Consider the following 17,656-nt stretch of genomic DNA (forward strand, 5'->3'; position numbering starts at 1 on the left):
AGTTATGACACTTTATAGGTTTTCGGTTTCCGCCATTTTGTGGGCGTGGCATATATCTTCGAACTTAACCTTCTTATGGAGCCAAAATACGTGTACCAAGTTTCATCATGATATCTCAATTTTTACTCAAGTTACAGCTTGCACGGACGGACGGACAGACGGACGGACAGACAGACATCGGATTTCGACTCTACTCGTCGCCCTGATCACTTTGGTATATATAACCCTATATCTGACTCTTTTAGTTTTAGGACTTACAAACAACCGTTATGTGAACAAAACTATAATACTCTCGTTAGCAACATTGTTGCGAGAGTATAAAAAGACTTTTGATACTCATGTTGATTTTTAAGCTGAGCATACTATTCGGAACACCATCACCCATCTTGACACCCAACTTTCATTATTGGATCTTATTCGACCGAATAAACCACGTCCCTAACGCAGTGAAGAAAAGTGAAGAAAATATAGCAACCGTAGCTGAAAGGGTACGCAAAAACCGTGGAGAGTCGACTCGGCGCCGTTCGTAGCAACTCGGACTGACGTATGGAACGACTTGGCGCATTTTAGTTCGAGATCTTAAATTGAAAGCGTAAAAAATACGGCTAACATATGCAAGAACTGAAGCCGCTCGACCATTCCAAGCGACATCGCTTTGCTCCATGGGTTCTTGAAAAGTTCCAGGAGCCAAACTTTGTTCAGCGATGAGACTCAATGAGTATTTAAACAAGTAAAACTGTCGACTTTTGACGAAAATCAACCTGAAGAGATTCAAGAACTGTCATTTTTTCCAGAAAAAGTAATGGTTTGGTGTGGTTTGTGAACCAATGGAATCATCGATTCGATTCAAGCCTTGGAGCAAAACATCACGTTTTTCATTCGCCAGCTACAAGACCATCTGAGACGTAGGCGCAGTCAACAAAAAATAAATGCCGAAGAATGTTCTTTCGAACCTCGAAACGGACCGTTATTTTCGGACATAAGATAAGTTATACTGAAGCATGAAAATTAATAAAAATCTTTTTGTTGGCCAAAAAAACAAATAACCACAAAGAGAAATCGTTGCCACAAAGAAACTTTCTCAGAAGATTTCAAATTCTAAGCCACCAATATTAATTTAATATTTTGAAGCTAAGACCACACGCACAGCAACTCAAAGCAACTAATCATCGCTAAGTACAATCGCTACATATTAAAAGCGCGTGGATGCCACAGATTTAACTTAAAGCAACACAAAACATTTCGCCAAAATTTGCTCAAAACCTCCCGCTCCCGCAATGGGAAGAATTTCAAAGCAAAAACCAAACCGGACAATTTTGCACGATGTTGCATGCAACCAACAATGGACGATGTTGACAAAAATGATTGTGATCACAATAATAGTCAGTGGCAATAATGGTGGAAGTGTTGCAGCTGATGACGATGCTGCTGCTGCTGCTTATGAGCAATTTTAAGGCTGCTGTTAACAGCAAAAGCAATAACACCAACTAACAAACGAACGAATGAACGAGCGAACGAACAAACAAACTGAGCCAAAGCCGTGTAATTTAGTTATGGTGCAACAATAGCAACAAAGAAATGGCGAAGACGAAAAAAAATGAAAAGCAGATTTTAAGGCGTGTTTACAAGAAGAGGTTCAAGCAGCAACAATGACAACAACAAACACAACAACAGTAAACAAGCGCAACAACAATAGTAGCAGCAAAGACTGCAATACTTGAGCAGCTGTAGCAAGTAAGCAAACAGACAAATGTTGCAGCAACGAAAAAATCATTGTTGCACGAACGATGCACACACAAATAAATGCACTAGAAGGCCGTATATGTGGTACGCACATGCACACAAGCAGTTGTGCGTGCAAGGAAAACACTATTTTGCCATGTTGCAAGTGCAAAAATATAAGCAAGTAAATAACAACAAAAAGTGGCAGGTTTTTTTGCCTTTAGTGATTGCCCCCAGGACGTTTGCGAGCATATGTGGGTATGTGTGTGCGTGTGGCGCTTGTGACCAGTGTGCAAGTGACATACATAGCCACCGTTGTTGCAAGTTTGCACTATGTCATAAGTGTTTGCTTAGCCAGCAGCCAACAGCAACTATTGTTAGTTGTTGTTGTTGTTGCACATTTTCATACATCTATATAAATTTATGTTTATATTTTGTTTTTGCATTGTTGCGTACCAACTTGCAGCATATGTTGCAGCAAATGTTTTGTCATGTTGCATGACCGCCTTCGTGTGCAACAACCGAAAAAAGCATACAGTGCAAACAATGTAAAAACTACAAGTGACAACACAAAATTTAATGAAACAGTTTTGCAACAACAACAACAACAACAAGAGCAACATCAACAAAAACAACAACAACGACACGTTGAAATACTCGTAAACCTAATTCTAAGCAAATACATAAATGTTATGGAATTGAATAGAAAGAAATAACGGTACTAACAATAACAATAACAATAATAAGAGTCATAAATGAAGACGCATGTGTGTAGGTGCATGTGGCAACTTGCAACACTATTATGCGTCACACGTCTCAAAGCAATTGAAGTTGATGCTGCAACTGTTCGTGCAGCAAACAAGCGCAGCACCCCACACACCTTGCCACAAGCACGCGCACACACATATGTAGCGAAATGCATGCAACACAAGCACATTCGGTTATAGAGCGTGCCACTCGCACTCGTAGGTGTGCTGCTTGCCGCCATTGTAACCGTATATTGATGTGTGTGTATCTGCACGTATGTTTGGATGTGTGTGTGTGTGTTTGCCTTTCTTGAAGCGCCCAGCGCTGCCCGGCCAAACTTTGCCCTGCCAATTCACATTTGTCTGTTGCACGTTTCGCAAACATATTTGCACTTACATAATTTTCGTGGCACCTTCATGGGTGTGCATGTGTGTGTGTGTGGGTGAGTTATACTTTTCTTTTAAAATCTCATTGCACACGACAACTTCGCGTGCCATCAACTTGAAGCACGGCGAATGCGTCCGAAATGACGCCGTACTTTCGGCTGGGTGGGGCGCACAGTGGCATAGATGCTACAAAACATTGCTTGAAAATCGACGTGTTGGCATCTGAGAGAAAGCAAATGGTGTGAATATCTCTAATCAATCGAACTTAACAAATTTTGGTTAATGTTTTGGGTATGAAGCGTGTCAATTCTACCATAAACTTTAATCAAAAGTCTTGCATCATTTGCAAAAAAGACGTTGAGCTCAAGCCGCAGATGAGATACTTGACAACGTAGCCGAGGTGTCTTCACTCATCAAATGCAACGTTACTGCTGACAAGACGTCGGTTTATGTATATCACGTCCAAACTCTCCAACAATCCAGCGAATGGCACTTCTAAAATTAGCCGAAACCGAAAAACTCTTCTTTAAGTCGGTCCAAAATTAAGGTCATGCTCAGCGTATGATTTTTTTACCATAAAGAAGTTGAGCGTGAATTTCTTCGTAAAGGGCAAACGGTCAATAAGTAATGCTAATTGGTCAGTTAGAGGCATCTACGGGAAGAAACTCATGGTAAACGGCCATAATTGTGAGCAGAAAATTTATGATTTCTTCACCACGATAGTCTGCTTCACATTGTAGCATATTTATGACCGAGTGTTTGGTCAAATACGAATCGAGAGTCATTACTCAGCCACCAGATTGAAATTAGGATCGCTGTGACATTTTTCTACTTTCGAAACTGAAAAATCCGCTTCATTGAATGATTCTATAATAACCAAAGAGGATGTTCCTCTTCCACAGTGAATGAGCATTAAGTGAGCGATTTCGTTACTTATTTTTTAATAAATTGCAATATTTTTAGGTGGCAGAAGTAACAGGAGTGTCAATTTCGTCACATTTCGTGATTCAAGACATTTCTATCTTGAAATAACTACGAGTATTTAGTTGCAAGTTCTGCTCTTTTCTCAATTTGTTAGAAAATCGTTTAAAGAAAATGATGTTACTGTACTATTATGAAAATTCTGTTAAAGTAATTAAAAAATACATTATATAAGGCACAGAAACATGGACGATGACGCACAGAGATGAGAGAGCACTTAGAGCATTCGGGAGAACTGTTCTTCGTAAGATCTTTAGCACGATGCACGTAAGCTATGAATGCCGATGGAGATGGAACCATGAATTGTATGCGCTCTATGGCAACATGGATATAGTTAAGCGCATAAAAATTCATCGAATAAGCTCTCGTTCGCATAGAAGATGATGCTCCAGCGAAAAGCTTCTTCGATTCGAAAACAATGGGTGAACAATGGAGGCAAGAGCGGTCAAGACCTACCCACAGTTTTAGTGTCAAAGAAGAAGAGGTTTGGAACGCTTAAAGCTGAAAGAAATTTGAGATTTGGACGGCATAGTTGCTGTTATTGTAAGCAATCATATTTCCATTGGAAAGTCCGGAAATTATTCGCATCACTTTTGGGCCACTTTAAGATTGATGCATGTAAATTTTTTTAACTGAAAATTCACAAAAAGTAAAATGTAATAAAAAAATATAAATATTTGCATCAAAGCTTGAAATTGAGCTCAATGGAAACAGCAATTTTAATTACAGTATTTAAATTCGTGAAAAATAAAAAAAAGTTCATGTCTATTTTTTTCACTTATTTTTAGGTGGTGGGGTATAAAAATTGTCGGTTAGAAGATTTCAAAGTCGAGTCAGCATTTTTGAAATATATTTTTGACATCAGTAATATTAGATTTTTCAATAAGTTCAATTTCGAAATTTTCGAACATTTTTAAATGCCAACCGCTACAAAATTTCAGAACCGAGACGAGTTTTTTAATAAGATTTGAAAGTCGAGTCAGCATTTTCGAACTATAATACTTTTTTATTCAAACATTTTTGAAGACATAGATATCTAAGATAAGTAATATACATACATACATACATACATACATATGTACATTTCTGCAAAAGGTACAACTTCAAATTTTTTGGACAAGCTTAAATGTCAGTTGCTACAAAATTTAAAAGTCGCGTCAGCATTTCTGAAATACAATTTTTTTATTTTTTTTACGATTTTCGAAAATATATTTTAATTTCGAAAAATTCGAACAAGCTTAAATGGTAGTAGTACAAGACTTCAAAGTTGGTTCAGTATTTTTGAAATATAAAATTTTTATTTTCGAAAACATAAGGAGCTAGTAATATTATTTTTTCAATAATTTCGATTTCAAAAATTTCGAACAGGCTTAAATATTAATTTTTACAAGATTTCAAAGTCGAGTCAGTATTTTTGAAAAAAAAAATATTTTGTAAGATTTTCGAAAATTTTCGAATAATATTTTTTATTGTTTTTTTTTTTTTTTAATTTTGAAGAGATAAATATTTAAGATAAGAAATAAACATTTTTCCAATTTTCGATTTTCGATGAGCTTAAATGGCAGTTGCTACAAGCTTTCGTGGTCGAGTCAGTATTTTAGATATATAAAGTTTGTACCTTTTTTCAAAATATTCGGAGATATAAACTGCTGACATCAGTAACATTATTTTCCTCATTAAGTTCCATTTTGAAACTCGAAGAGTTAAACACTTAGTTTACTTTGAAAATTAACTTCGAAAGTCGGAAACATTTCTCTTTTCCTTACGACGCCATCCTTTGAAATAATTGGTTTGGTCCTACACCCAGAAAAAAATTGATTTTGTCATATAATGATATACATAAATTATGGAAGTTTTTCGAATAATTTATTCGTGCTGTATGCACCAAAGCCAAGACTCACCAAGTTTTTATTGGTCAAATGTCGCACAATCTTTAACTAATAAATTTAAAAAAATTTAAAAAATATTTAAAAGAGACGAAAAAGGCTCAATTTTTGGAATTTCTGAATTAAATATATAAATATATCTTATAGATATAATTAAGAAAAATCACATACTCTCTGAGTAAAAATGTCTATTAAACTTGAAAAAAATTAAACTTTAGAGTGTGAAGCCTAAAACTATGCTTTCCCTACGCTAACTGCGAGGCACATCCAATTTCGCATTAACTCACACACTGTACTTGCACACAGCCACAGCAAAAGCGAACAATATAAATTTTTTCCACCTCATTCGACATGCAACACACACGTTCTAATAGTGGATTATGTGATGGGATCACATTTATTTACTCACACAGCACTTGCAACACACACACAAATACAAATAGCTGCTTATGTGTGTGTTAGTGCAGCTTTGAATAGTTGTCGCTGCGCTTATTATTATTATGAGTATTATTATCGCTGTGGCAGCACCTTGCAGCACAAACGCACAACAACAACAATGGGTGATTCGCGCGACTTTGGAGTGAAAATGAATTTCCTTTTGAAAGGTAACTGCATTTAAATGCCTTAAAGCTGTGGCTTATGCCAAGCAAGCTTATTTCTAAAGCACGGACACACAAATATATATGAATAAGCACTCACACATACACAGTTAAACACACACACACAGGCACACTTGCGCACTAACACACCGTCAGCCAGCTTTTCGTCTTTTAAATCGCTTAAGTTCGCCGGCGTTTTCAATTTTTGTTATTGCTGTGCTCATACTGTTGTTGTTGTTGTTGTGCCGCTTTCTTGGCCATTACATTTAAAGTTTCCTCTGGAGGTCACTTGGCTTTGCTTGTTATTACAAGTATGAGCTTTTTATTATTGTCGAGTTGTGTTTCTGCAACAATGCCGTATTATCGCTGCGCACTCACTGTTCTGCCGCTGCCACAGCGCCAAGTTGCTTGCCTCCAATGGGCTGTGTGACTCTGCGGTTGCGGCAGTGGCCGCCTTGCCACTTAACGCGCAGCCATTTCATTGTTGTTGCGACTTATGCTCGCCATTATGGCAAGTATGTCGGTTTGTGGCAAGTGTGGGCCCTTAAAATGTTGCACAGCCAGAGAGCAACAACAATGCATAAAGGAAGTTAAAGAAAAGCGCTCAAAATTAAATTAAATAAAGTGAAAGCCGCTGGCCATACTGGCGCAGCAAAATTTTGAGCACATTATTTTTACCGTTACTGCCATGTTTGTTTGTACGAAATCGATATTTTGCTTTGTTAACATATTTATATACCTTTCCACATATATACTATTTATACTTTTCTGTTATAGTTTATTTCTGTTTCATTTTATTTGACTTCATCAGAATGCTCTCGGCATGTATTGCTGCGGTTTTACTTCTGCAGCTGTAAATTTATTGTTTGCCTCAAGTTTACAATTTGAGCACGTGCCACAAATTTTAAAATGCTAGAAATTGCAAGTAGTTTACCGTGATTTGACCACATGTTGGCTATGGCGGAGGAGCATTCGTCTTCACTAACACAAACACTTCACTCCTTCAGCACAAACCTCTCGACTCTTTTCCTGCTGCTTCTTCTTTTTTTATACTTGAAGAAGAAGATTTTCAAGCTGAAAGTGGCCGCTTGTTGCTGCTTTTCTATTTCTATTCATTGTATAGCAACTATCATACTTGAGGACCCAGCAGTGTGTCGTGCAACATTTACGTGATTTCTATGATCTAGCACGTTATGTCAACAAGCGCATATTAAGTTTACAAAATAGTCACAAACTGCATTAAAGAGTCTATTTTAAGACTTATAAATTTATTTTTAAAATTTTCCAAGTTTTTTCCATAACATTTTGGTCATGAAAAAATGGTTTATATGAAAGGGTTTGGGGCGAAAAACAGTGGCGAATAATTAACACTATATTCGTGCGATTTGCCAAGAGGACGCGTAACTTGTTCATTTTTCCATTGTTTCAATATTCCGAAGACGAGTTAGAAAGCTAATATCCTTGCAGGTCTTACTCAGTACAAATCTTTCACTTGAAGCGTAAACAAGAACAATTTTTTCACTCAAATAATATGTCCAACTTTGTTTTCTTTTTTTCACGACGAGTTCTCTTTCATTATTTCATCAAAAAAAGGCTTCAGTCGCAAATCAGCGTATTTTGATGAATATGCTCTAGCTGAGCGAATGCACCAAAAGTCGTATACACGATAAAAAAATGTTGATTGAAAGACGAAGAACGTGCTGGCAGGCCAAAAAGTTTGTAGAAGATGAAGAACTAGAAGTATTCATTACTCGATGAAGATTGTTGCTGAAAAAGTCGCAGAATATTTTGATCTACTCAAAACGCAGCCATTTGAAAACATTTGAAAGCAGTCGAACACAGGCAGAAATTGTATGTCATATAAATTGAAGCCAAGAGGCATGGAAAGACGATTTGCATGTCGTAAACGCTATTTAAATGCTACAAAAAGAAGTCGAGTTTACATTGGACTGTGATTTGTGAAGAGCAATGAATTCATTACTTCAAAAAATCATATTTAAAACCTGGCTAACTAGCCAAATCAACGGCAAAGGCAACTATCCATGACGCCAAGGTAAGGCTCTGCATTTGGTGAGACCAGAAGAGCTTGCTGTATTATGAGCTTCCTAAACTGCAAGAACCACTAATTGTAAACGCTACCGGAAACAACTCATCAAGTTGAAGAAGTCAAGGAAACAGTACTTGACAATCGTCGTGTTGGCATTTGAGAGAAAACAATGGTCTCAACAAATCTAATCAATCGACTCAACAAATTTTGGTTACTGTTTTGGGTATGAAACGTGTCAATTCTACCATATATTCTTACCAAAATACCTGAATGATTTGCAAAAACGACATTCTTAAACTGCGTGAACCATTAATTGTCAACGCTAAAACTATTTAGAACACAACAGCTGGAAAGTTTTACCTTGTCCGTCTTATAGCCCAGATCTTGTCTCTACCTAGCACTTTTTGTAGTAGTCGATACAGAATGCTCCCACTAGCTAACTAGCTGCTATGTTTCACAACAGTACAGGGTACTGCAAAATTGGCTTAATTCAATATTGGGCGACAAGCCAGCGCAATTCTTCTGGGATGGTACCCACAAATTACCAGAGAGATGGGAAAATGTTACAGCTTTTGATGGATGGCAGCAGTAGTAGTAGGTAGTAGTAGTGCTTTGAATGTAATTATAATTGGAAATAAATGCTTTTTTCATTAAAATACATTAAAAAATTTTACAATTACACTTGAATAAATATATTTTTGTACCTTTGATTGCCCCGTAAAAGCCAAGAAGAGATAATTTGTAATTTATTATACTGAAGGAAACTAAATTATTATATTGCAGGAAACTAGGGAAGATGGAGCCATGTGTAGCGTATATACTTCGGAGTGGCCAGAAACGATTCTTTCACATATGGCTCAAACAGCTTACGACTTCCTGCTGCGTTTGGGACTATCCACTTAAGAAAACAGCCACAATTAAAAGGACACAACCGAATAAGAGAACCAAATAGTAACTCAAGTAACCTAATAAAACAAACGAAAACCTTAAACTTATTATTTTTTTTAATTTGTACTAAATCATTATAGTTATGTTAAGATATTCATATATATGTATATAGAGAAAAGTTTCCTTTAAATGGAATGGAGCTGTTGAAAATACACAATCTGTTCACTCAATACATTTTCTAAAAATAAGAAAGATAGAAGCATATTTTAATAAATATTTAAATTTTTTTAAAGAAGTGAAAGACTTGAAGGCGTTTTGTTGATGCATGACTGCCAGCTATTGGAGTTTTCTGGCTTTAGAAAATGTTTGATGTTAACTTCACTGTCATAGAGATTAGCCGTAAAACCTAAGCTGCTCGAAAATGTTATTATTTCCATAAAAAATAAAATAATTTTGGTAGATTCCATGAATCTTCCTCATAACTGCAAACGAATCAGAATTGTAAGTCATGCAAAACATTGAGTTTTTCTATCTTTCATTCTAACTTTTTTTTAGAACACAATCACACTTCATTATATACGAAAAGAAATCAAATAAATATTGCTTATAAAATTTTATCATTTGTCTGATTCAATTTTAGAGCATATTAACTAAGCTTAACGCAGTACGCTCTGCCACCAAGGGGTCATCACAAATTGGCAACAGCTCGACTGATAATTTACGGTTTACAGAACACAAATGTCAATTTTATTTAACAGTTTTCCAATAATATTGTTAACAATTAGCTAAAAGTATGTTAAATGAACGTAAGTCTCATTTCTAAAACACCGTCTTGCAGAAGACAAATAAAGTTTGCAGGAAACAGACAATGCACAAACATATACTAAGATTATGGGGGGAGCCAGCTTCAAAAGAGAGGCTTCAAAAAATCGATTTTTTGGAGAATTTTTTTGGGAAGGAAAGAAGTAATTTATCTGAGCGATATTTCTAGCGTTTATTGTTATATATTTAAACATTATCTGGAAATTTTTTGAATAAGAAATCTTTGATATTCTGCCTTTGGGCAGCAATTTAACGATGCATCTCGCATGTTCATTTGCCGGACGGCGGGCAGGATGCAATATGCAAAAAATTCAAAGAGATTCATATTTGTTCATAATGTATCTTCTAGTTCAACTAAGAAAATTCCAAAAAAAAAAAATGTAAAATTCTAAAAAAGTTTAAAAATTAAAAAAAGTGGTTTTTGTCCTAATAAATTTTACTTTATGTTGTTTAAAAGTATGTTCGAACTTGACTTTTCTTAGCTTTTTTTAGTTTAAATAGAATATAATTTAAAGCCAAGGATAATAAACTTTGCCCCAATTTCATACGACGTTTAGTTTTTCTTCTATCCTGCCCGGCAATTAAGAAAAATCGTAAAAATGAAAAGCCGAGAAATCGCTTACTGTCCAAGCGCTCATATATCTGCTAGAAGCTCGGTCACTATTTCCCTTCTACCTTCGACAATATTTCGAATTCCCACCTATAACTTTGAGGACATATTCTTAGATAATTTTTAAAGAGATTTTGGCAAAAAGAAAAATTCGATTTTTTGAAGCTTCTAAAGGCTCCACCCTTAAGGTCTTAAATAACAAAACCGAAACTCTAAGATTAAAAAATTTAATTAATTTTATTTATTAAAGCAGAAAAAGTGCGTAGAGCACCTGACAAATGCTACGTTTCTTGTATATTTAAGAAGTTGAGCCTATTCTTCAAAAAAAAAAAAACAACCTCTTTTAATGATTACACTTGGCACTTTAGTAGCCGAAAAAGCAGGCCACCAATTCCTGTGACCGTTCAACAAAAATCTCGCTTTTTTCGAATTTTTTCCTTTATAAAATTACACTGGTTTACAGTCAGTTTGCGACTGTGACGTTGGAGGCTGTTTCTTGCTGATTTTGGGTTGCTAGAACCGAAAATGATTGTAAAAATATCCTAAGACGTAGAATTTTCTGTGTTGTAGACCTACTGGTACTTAGTAGCTGAAGTATTTTTCATACAGCACGTCAATGCTCTTTGCGAACTTTAAGAGCGGTTTAATTCTAATTTAGATACTTTATCTAGTGCTTTGAACCACGAAAGAGCTCTTATGCTTCTGCCTAGCTTTATTTAAAAATCGTTTTAGACATATGTATGTATATGTAGATAGGTGATAAAATATTTATGTAAATGATCAGAATGTTGAGCTGAGTGGATTTAGCCATGTCCGTCTGTCTGTCTGTCCGTCTGTCTGTCCTGTATATATACGAACTAGTCCCTCAGTTTTTAAGATATCGTTTTGACATTTTGCAAACGTCATTTTCTCTTCCAGAAGCTGCTCATTTGTCGGAACTGCTGATATCGGACCACTATAACGTATAGCTGCCATACAAACTGAACGATCGGAATCAAGTTCTTGTATGGAAAACTTTTACATTTGAAGTGGTATCTTCACAAAATTTTGTATAGATTATTTTCGAAGACAACAATGTAATCTTCGAAAAAAATGTTCAGGTCGGATTACTATAGCATATAGCTGCCATACAAACTGAACGATCGGAATATAGTGCTGATATGGAAAACTTTTGCATTTGACGTGGTATCTTCACGAAATTTGACATGGATTACTGCTTAAGGTAATAAAATAATCTCAAAAAAAAAATGGTCAGATCCGATTACTATTGCATATAGCTGCCATACAAACTGGACACATAATTCGTAAAAGAAATGCAACTGTGAAGGGTATATTAGCTTCGGTGCAGCCGAAGTTAACGTTTTTTCTTGTTTTTCATTTTACATAATTCCAAAATAAGCTACAAAACGTCTAACCGATGATGATATATTTAGCTATAAGTATGTCATTATTGAACATTTTTCCCATCTTTGAATTGTTTCTCATCTAACTTAGAAAACCTTGGAACATTTGGTGATATTCTTATGTTCAAATAATCTACTGTATGGGTAAATATCACTAATTTTTAACTCGTTTGAAGGCTTTCAGAAATCTATGTGAACAAATCTGCACATATCGCCAGGTTAAACCTCTAGTTTTGCCGACATTGTTTGTATATTAAGCACTCAATTCGTTAATAACTTTTGCAGTCATATATATTAATACTGATATTTTTTATCACCTAAAAGTAGGCAACATATGTATGTTCACTATTTTAAGTTATATGTATTTTTAGTGTTAAAATTTATTAAATATTATGGAATATTTATTAATTATGGAATAAGTTGGCTACAAAAACTAGCGAAAACATTAACATTCACAATAAGTTGGCATAATTGCTGTGAGTGAAAACGAATGGCTGTCTAAGTTTCAACACAAAGTTCACAAAATTAACACCACTATTTAGCAAGTAGCCAGTACTTTAAAAAATATTTTGCAACGACAAGCAATACGGAAACGTATAGGCATGATAACGAAGTGGCATATCTTGAGAGACATAACTTCGTTGGCTGAAACCACAAATTTACTTTTAATTTCTGTCGAAACAAGTTTTTTCGTTTAAATAAATATTTTTGCCTTTGCGCTATGTAAGCATTTGTTGCACAAATACAATTGCATTAACATTTAGCGCATTGCTAGAAAAATACCACTTTTTTCGCCAACTCATGGTGGGTAGGAGAAACTAATTTAGGCAAAAGCTTTCAAAAGTGCCCATAAAAACGCCAAACCGACAAAGGCTTATTATTTACAATAAATTTTTTGAGTTCCACTTTCCTGCTTGCCCGAAAATGTACACAAAAATACAAGCATTGAATGTTTGGCACTTTTTCCTGCCTACGCGGAGTAGACGAACGTTTGAGTGAAGCGCAGAATTGCTTTGCATAGAGAAATCGCGAACGCCGACACTTTTGTTGGCAATTACAGTGAGTAATATTTACGACTTGCAGCCGCGACGTCGTAAAACCGCAATGCAACAATACAGTTACAAGCCAAACAGCGAAAGCATGAAGCACAATAACAACAACAACAATGAAAAAATAACAATAATAGCCTAAAAGCATGACCACAGCACAGTAAACATTGAGATAACCCAGCTGACGGGGCAAGGCGCGGCTAGTGCAGGTGAGAGTGGAGGGAAGCGAAATTAGCAAATGCAGACAGCAGACAGAACAGGCTGAAGGGCACGGCAAGCATGAGAGATGGGTGGGTAGTGGAAAAGTAAAAAGTTAAAAGTAGAAAAAAAATAAAATAAAATTGAAATTTAAATAAAAAACTAATTTCAATAAAATAAAAAACAGAAATTAAAAAAAAATTATAATTAAAAAAAATAAATAAAATTCAATGTTGAAATGTTCAAAACTAATTAAAAATTAAGAAAAAAAATTTTAAATAATAAATTAAGGAAAAAATACAAAATATTAACAAAAAAATTAACAAAAAAAAATAATTTAAAAAAATAAAAAATAATAAGAAATGAATAAAGATAAAAATAAAAAATAATAACAATAAAAAATTAGTTTAAAAAAATAATAATAAATTATAATTAGAAAAATTTAAATATTGAAAACTAATAAAAATTAAAAATTAATTTAAAAAAAATGAAAAAGTAAATAATAAGTATAATTAAAAAAAATAAAATTCAATTAAATTGATTTATTAAAAACTAATTAAAAACAAATAAAAAATAATTAAGAGAAATAAAATAATATATTAAGATAAAAATAATAACAATAAAAATGTATTTTAAAAAAAAAAATAAGAAATTAATAAAGATAAAAATAAAAATAAAATAAAAATTAGTTTAAATAAAATATGTGAAAGCAAAGAGGAGAACAGCTCGCAAATCGTTTAGTGGCACAATTATTTCCATGCTTTTAAGCATGCTCATTTTTATTGCACCATTTCCATTTCCGCTGCCATCATTGCCACACACAAACACGCATAAAAGCACACAATTACATAGAGAATGCTTTCATTTTCATTTACAGTTCAGTTGCAAGCAGTGATCTCCTTTAAATTCACTTATTTTTTACACAATTTCGTTTTTTGTGGATTTTTTGGCATTTCTTTTTCACTTCCGCTGCCCTCTTCACTTGCCTGCCACAACAATTTAAATGTGTGGCAACGAGTTTAGCACATTATTAGGCATAAAGGCAGCCGGCGAGCAGCAGCGGCACGCGAACACAGAGACATTAAATGAGAGACGCCTAAATGTATGCTACGCCACGCCGCAACTATGTGCATGTAGGCGTGCAGTTAAGTGCCTATGTGTGTGAGTATGTATGTACGGGTGTGTGTGCTTCGCATAAAGACGAGCCGCAGTGTTGCCAAATGTTGACTGCAATTCCAGTGGCAGTAAACCGAAATGGAAATTCTGCCGAATTTGGGTCAAATGCAAAACAAGCTGAGGGCGAAACAAATGCCAGGCAACAACAACAACAAGCACCACAACAATAATGAAAACATACCTAGCTGAAGCTAGAACAAAAAATGCCCGACAAATGTAATGAATGAAATGCTTTAAACAGCAGCAAAGCTGTCAGGCGGAGGCAAAGCGGCGGGCCGGAGCGCGGCAGAAGGCAAATAAAATTGCGAAGTGCAACGGGAAAGAGTCAAAACAAGTAAGAGCGAGCAGCCCCAGTAGACAACTAGGCAAGTAGACAGTCAAACTGGAAGACAGACGGACAGACAGACAAGCGGTGGAGTAAGGAGGTCGTCAGCGAGACGGGCAGGAAGCTAGTCGCGAAGGCAGACAGACAAACAGGCAGGCAGTCGGGCAGCCGGCAGCAAGGCCAATTTAGCAGGCTTTGAGGCGTGTAGAGGCAGCCAGCGTGGCAGGGCACACACTGCATGAGAGGAACGGAGTACAGACAGCGCGCCATCAAGTGAGTGGCATATAACAAATTGAAACTTAAACCTCGAGTGAGGCATATGCCACTTGCCGCACACCACATGCCACATGCCACAGCCACAGAGGAGCTTTTGTTAGCGCTTAAAGAGACACACTGTTGTTGTTGTTATTGGGAAAATTTGTATGTTGTTGTCGAAATGTTGTTGTTGCTGTTGCAAAATTATAGTTTTTTATGTTGTTGTTGGAGAAAACATTGCCTTGTCTCAAAAATACTTTTTTGCTGTTGTTGATATAACAAATATTTTTGTTGTTGTTGCAAAGAAATATTTGTTGTTGTTGTTGTTTGCAAAAATACTGTTATTCACAAAAACATATTTTTTTTACTGTTGTTCGAAAAAAGTATTGTGCTTGTTGTAAAGAAAGCTTTGTTGTTGTTGTCGTTGTTGAAAAAACCGTTACTTATGCCCAAATGGAAACTTTAAGCGGCAGCAGACAGTTATATAATCCACAAAATATGTTATATATGAAACGATTGTGGTTGCATGAAGCTTCTGAAGCAGTGATTGGGCGGGCGTTATGCGCGCGGAGTGTCGCACGAGCACTTTCTTTGCGTAGAGCAAAATACTACAGAAGCTTAAAAGCAAAAACCGGCAAAAATGGCAGATCTAAGTGGCAAAAGCACCAAAAGCGGGTGAAACAATCAAAATAATGAAATGTAATAAAATGGAAAATGGCGGAAAAGTGCAAAACTCTGGCAGCTTTTATTAACAATTTCGTGAGGCAACCATTTTTCGGCGCGCAAGCAATCGTGGCATTGCAAAGAAAGGAGCGGCAGCAGCAGAACGCATTTGGTAAATAGCAAAATAAGTGGCAAGCGGAAGAGCCGTTAAAGGAAAGTGTGCGCGCCACACAATGTTGCGGACAGATGTTGCTGCCGAAAAAATGAGCGCAAAGTGCGCTGCCTGCCATTCTATGGCGACTATCAAGGCGAAAAGATTGCCATTTTATTGTGCTGTTGTGCTGCAGACTATTGTAATGCCGCTATTGTTTGCTTTTGTTGTGATTATTTTGTGTAGATTTTTTTGCATTTGATTTTGTTGTACACCCGCCGTTGGCTTAGGTCACGCCCGGACTAACTACTTTTTGCAGTTAGAATTTTTTCAATTTTTTTTTGGAATTTATCTTCCTTTTAATGCGCCTTATTTTTTCACGCAAATATTTTTATAGGGATCCCCCTCTCAACACTTGCCCCTCCACTGAACTAATGCTTCAACAGCGTGCTGCTGACCATAGCAAGCATTTCGCATGCAAGCTACGCGTAAACTACACTAAATGGTGATTTTTCTTAGCAGCATTTTAGGCGCTTAAGCGTAGCAAATCAAGTTTATACGCGCTAGGCATGCAAGGCACACAGTAGCTGGCGCTGAAGACAAGTAAGCATAGAAAATTTATGCGTTTGCTTAGCAAAACTAAATTTAGTTGTTGCAATTGTGGTTAAAACTGTTGTTGTAGTGCAGAAAAATTTACTGCAGCAAAATTTAAAACCGAAAATTACAGTTATCCATTCGTTTAGGCATGTGGCATGTTGTGGCTGCATAATGCAAGCCAAAACGGCAGAAAAAAGTGTTATGTAGTGCAAAGCGCCTTAAAGTAGGCAACAATTAAGTCATAAATTTGGTAGATAGTTGAAATCTTAGGCAAAGAGTTAATTATATATTTGTGAATTATAAGCTTGTGTTAGTGCAGGTCATGCTTAACTGTTGAGTTATGGCTAAAGCCTTAATGTATGCAATGTAATTTGCAACACACAGTTTTATCAAAAATGTTCAACACATACTTCTCATTATCAGCTGCATAGCATCTGCTTAGCTGGATTACGGCTCTTTACTAGCGCACAATTTGCAGCTGTGGCACAAGCAAATAGCAATTTTATGTTGCGCCTAAATGTACACTACATTTAAAGCACTGTGTGCAAGAATTTTTTTTTACTTTTTATCACCAAGCGTAGCTTTAAACACTAAGATATAATAATTTTTTATGTATAAAAAAATGTTTATCAGCTTTTCTTCGTTTATTACGCGCTTTCCACAACACTTTTCACTATCAAAAAATTTCCCTCGTTTCTTAACTTTTCTTGCACAAAATTTCTTTACTTCTTCATAACTTTGTGCTGCATAAAATCACTCGCATTTGCATGCAATCAAAAAAGCAGCACACACTATATAGCCGTCTTTTTAACGGTAATTGTGATAAATGATAAAATTTTGACAAGCAAGTTGATGCTTTTGCTGGCGTTTAACTCGCGCGCGCGACATGGAAAACGACGAGGACGACGACTACAGCGGGACGACGACGACAACTACGACGACGTTACACACACAGGACGCGACCCTTTTGACGCACATCCTAACGAGCGCACAACAAACACGAAACTGAAGCAGTCATTCATTCGTTTTTTTACACCCAGCAATACATAGGCGAACAGTCCGTTTCCAACGCATGCCGTTTCAACCACCATTGCATTCCGTTTGCAACATTTTTGCATTCGCCTTTGGTCAGCCACAAAATCGTAACGGCG

At 35.9% G+C, this 17,656-nt stretch overlaps 1 protein-coding gene across 8 annotated transcripts in view; it reads right to left on the reverse strand.

Annotated features, from left to right (window-relative positions):
- LOC126750933 (tyrosine-protein phosphatase 99A) overlaps positions 1-17,448 on the reverse strand; it is a 519,418-nt gene extending 501,970 nt beyond the window's left edge. For 4 of the 8 annotated variants that reach the window (XM_050460777.1, XM_050460776.1, XM_050460775.1 and 1 more), the window contains exon 1: positions 16,916-17,448. The gene's annotated coding sequence lies outside the window, so the exon portion shown is untranslated. The remainder of the gene's footprint in view (positions 1-16,915) is intronic. The other 4 variants (XM_050460769.1, XM_050460768.1, XM_050460767.1 and 1 more) reach the window with 3 other exon arrangements.
- Between the last annotated feature and the right edge of the window lie 208 nt (positions 17,449-17,656).

The sequence above is a fragment of the Bactrocera neohumeralis genome, chromosome 2 (genome assembly GCF_024586455.1).
Source record: "Bactrocera neohumeralis isolate Rockhampton chromosome 2, APGP_CSIRO_Bneo_wtdbg2-racon-allhic-juicebox.fasta_v2, whole genome shotgun sequence".
Classification (NCBI taxonomy): domain Eukaryota; kingdom Metazoa; phylum Arthropoda; class Insecta; order Diptera; family Tephritidae; genus Bactrocera; species Bactrocera neohumeralis.